Below are 4,722 nucleotides of genomic sequence, written 5' to 3'. Positions count from 1 at the left end.
GGAACCCTCACACGGGGAGAGATTACAACAGTCACTGTCACATGGGGAACCCTCACAAGGGGAGAGATTACAACAGTCCACTGTTCACATGGGGAACCCTCACACGGGGGAGAGATTACAACAGTCACTGTTCTCATGGGGAACCCTCACACGGGGAGAGATTACAACAGTCACTGTTCTCATGGGGAACCCTCACACGGGGAGAGATTACAAACAGTCACTGTTCACATGGGGAACCCTCACACGGGGAGAGATTACAACAGTCACTGTTCACATGGGGAACCCTCACACGGGGAGAGATTACAACAGTCACTGTTCACATGGGGAACCCTCACACGGGGAGAGATTACAACAGTCACTGTTCACATGGGGAACCCTCACACGGGGAGAGATTACAACAGTCACTGTTCACATGGGGAACCCTCACACGGGGAGAGATTACAACAGTCACTGTCCACATGGGGAACCCTCACACGGGGAGAGATTACAACAGTCACTGTCCACATGGGGAACCCTCACACGGGGAGAGATTACAACAGTCACTGTTCACATGGGGAACCCTCACACGGGGAGAGATTACAACAGTCACTGTTCACATGGGGAACCCTCACACGGGGAGAGATTACAAAAGTCACTGTCACATGGGGAACCCTCACACGGGGAGAGATTACAACAGTCACTGTCCACATGGGGAACCCTCACACGGGGAGAGATTACAACAGTCACTGTTCACATGGGGAACCCTCACACGGGGAGAGATTACAACAGTCACTGTTCACATGGGGAACCCTCACACGGGGAGAGATTACAACAGTCACTGTCACATGGGGAACCCTCACACGGGGAGAGATTACAACAGTCACTGTCACATGGGGAACCCTCACACGGGGAGAGATTACAACAGTCACTGTTCACATGGGGAACCCTCACACGGGGAGAGATTACAACAGTCACTGTCCACATGGGGAACCCTCACACGGGGAGAGATTACAACAGTCACTGTTCACATGGGGAACCCTCACACGGGGAGAGATTACAACAGTCACTGTTCACATGGGGAACCCTCACACGGGGAGAGATTACAACAGTCACTGTTCACATGGGGAACCCTCACACGGGGAGAGATTACAACAGTCACTGTTCACATGGGGAACCCTCACACGGGGAGAGATTACAACAGTCACTGTTCACATGGGGAACCCTCACACGGGGAGAGATTACAACAGTCACTGTTCACATGGGGAACCCTCACACGGGGAGAGATTACAACAGTCACTGTCCACATGGGGAACCCTCACACGGGGAGAGATTACAACAGTCACTGTCCACATGGGGAACCCTCACACGGGGAGAGATTACAACAGTCACTGTTCACATGGGGAACCCTCACACGGGGAGAGATTACAACAGTCACTGTCCACATGGGGAACCCTCACACGGGGAGAGATTACAACAGTCACTGTTCACATGGGGAACCCTCACACGGGGAGAGATTACAACAGTCACTGTCCACATGGGGAACCCTCACACGGGGAGAGATTACAACTGTCACTGTTCACATGGGGAACCCTCACACGGGGAGAGATTACAACAGTCACTGTTCACATGGGGAACCCTCACACGGGGAGAGATTACAACAGTCACTGTTCACATGGGGAACCCTCACACGGGGAGAGATTACAACAGTCACTGTCCACATGGGGAACCCTCACACGGGGAGAGATTACAACAGTCACTGTTCACATGGGGAACCCTCACACGGGGAGAGATTACAACAGTCACTGTTCACATGGGGAACCCTCACACGGGGAGAGATTACAACAGTCACTGTTCTCATGGGGAACCCTCACACGGGGAGAGATTACAACAGTCACTGTTCACATGGGGAACCCTCACACGGGGAGAGATTACAACAGTCACTGTCCACATGGGGAACCCTCACACGGGGAGAGATTACAACAGTCACTGTTCACATGGGGAACCCTCACACGGGGAGAGATTACAACAGTCACTGTTCACATGGGGAACCCTCACACGGGGCGAGATTACAACAGTCACTGTCACATGGGGAACCCTCACACGGGGAGAGATTACAACAGTCACTGTTCACATGGGGAACCCTCACACGGGGAGAGATTACAACAGTCACTGTTCACATGGGGAACCCTCACACGGGGAGAGATTACAACAGTCACTGTTCTCATGGGGAACCCTCACACGGGGAGAGATTACAACAGTCACTGTTCACATGGGGAACCCTCACACGGGGAGAGATTACAACAGTCACTGTTCACATGGGGAACCCTCACACGGGGAGAGATTACAACAGTCACTGTTCACATGGGGAACCCTCACACGGGGAGAGATTACAACAGTCACTGTTCACATGGGGAACCCTCACACGGGGAGAGATTACAACAGTCACTGTTCTCATGGGGAACCCTCACACGGGGAGAGATTACAACAGTCACTGTTCACATGGGGAACCCTCACACGGGGAGAGATTACAACAGTCACTGTTCACATGGGGAACCCTCACACGGGGAGAGATTACAACAGTCACTGTTCACATGGGGAACCCTCACACGGGGAGAGATTACAACAGTCACTGTTCACATGGGGAACCCTCACACGGGGAGAGATTACAACAGTCACTGTTCACATGGGGAACCCTCACACGGGGAGAGATTACAACAGTCACTGTTCACATGGGGAACCCTCACACGGGGAGAGATTACAACAGTCACTGTTCACATGGGGAACCCTCACACGGGGAGAGATTACAACAGTCACTGTTCACATGGGGAACCCTCACACGGGGAGAGATTACAACAGTCACTGTTCACATGGGGAACCCTCACACGGGGAGAGATTACAACAGTCACTGTTCTCATGGGGAACCCTCACACGGGGAGAGATTACAACAGTCACTGTTCACATGGGGAACCCTCACACGGGGAGAGATTACAACAGTCACTGTTCTCATGGGGAACCCTCACACGGGAGAGATTACAACAGTCACTGTTCACATGGGGAACCCTCACACGGGGAGAGATTACAACAGTCACTGTTCACATGGGGAACCCTCACACGGGGAGAGATTACAACAGTCACTGTTCTCATGGGGAACCCTCACACGGGGAGAGATTACAACAGTCACTGTTCACATGGGGAACCCTCACACGGGGAGAGATTACAACAGTCACTGTTCTCATGGGGAACCCTCACACGGGGAGAGATTACAACAGTCACTGTTCACATGGGGAACCCTCACACGGGGAGAGATTACAACAGTCACTGTCCACATGGGGAACCCTCACACGGGGAGAGATTACAACAGTCACTGTTCACATGGGGAACCCTCACACGGGGAGAGATTACAACAGTCACTGTTCACATGGGGAACCCTCACACGGGGAGAGATTACAACAGTCACTGTTCACATGGGGAACCCTCACACGGGGAGAGATTACAACAGTCACTGTTCACATGGGGAACCCTCACACGGGGAGAGATTACAACAGTCACTGTTCACATGGGGAACCCTCACACGGGGAGAGATTACAACAGTCACTGTTCACATGGGGAACCCTCACACGGGGAGAGATTACAACAGTCACTGTTCACATGGGGAACCCTCACACGGGGAGAGATTACAACAGTCACTGTCCACATGGGGAACCCTCACACGGGGAGAGATTACAACAGTCACTGTTCACATGGGGAACCCTCACACGGGGAGAGATTACAACAGTCACTGTTCACATGGGGAACCCTCACACGGGGAGAGATTACAACAGTCACTGTTCACATGGGGAACCCTCACACGGGGAGAGATTACAACAGTCACTGTTCACATGGGGAACCCTCACACGGGGAGAGATTACAACAGTCACTGTTCACATGGGGAACCCTCACACGGGGAGAGATTACAACAGTCACTGTTCACATGGGGAACCCTCACACGGGGAGAGATTACAACAGTCACTGTCCACATGGGGAACCCTCACACGGGGAGAGATTACAACAGTCACTGTTCACATGGGGAACCCTCACACGGGGAGAGATTACAACAGTCACTGTCCACATGGGGAACCCTCACACGGGGAGAGATTACAACAGTCACTGTTCACATGGGGAACCCTCACACGGGGAGAGATTACAACAGTCACTGTTCACATGGGGAACCCTCACACGGGGAGAGATTACAACAGTCACTGTTCACATGGGGAACCCTCACACGGGGAGAGATTACAACAGTCACTGTCCACATGGGGAACCCTCACACGGGAGAGATTACAACAGTCACTGTCCACATGGGGAACCCTCACACGGGGAGAGATTACAACAGTCACTGTTCACATGGGGAACCCTCACACGGGGAGAGATTACAACAGTCACTGTCCACATGGGGAACCCTCACACGGGGAGAGATTACAACAGTCACTGTTCACATGGGGAACCCTCACACGGGAAGAGATTACAACAGTCACTGTTCTCATGGGGAACCCTCACACGGGGAGAGATTACAACAGTCACTGTCCACATGGGGAACCCTCACACGGGGGAGAGATTACAACAGTCACTGTCCACATGGGGAACCCTCACACGGGGAGAGATTACAACAGTCACTGTCCACATGGGGAACCCTCACACGGGGAGAGATTACAACAGTCACTGTTCACATGGGGAACCCTCACACGGGGAGAGATTACAACAGTC

This window comes from Hemitrygon akajei, chromosome 24 (assembly GCF_048418815.1).
Source record: "Hemitrygon akajei chromosome 24, sHemAka1.3, whole genome shotgun sequence".
Taxonomy (NCBI): Eukaryota; Metazoa; Chordata; class Chondrichthyes; order Myliobatiformes; family Dasyatidae; genus Hemitrygon; species Hemitrygon akajei.
The sequence above is the reverse complement of the archived record's forward strand: the minus strand, read 5'-3'. Positions refer to the sequence as shown.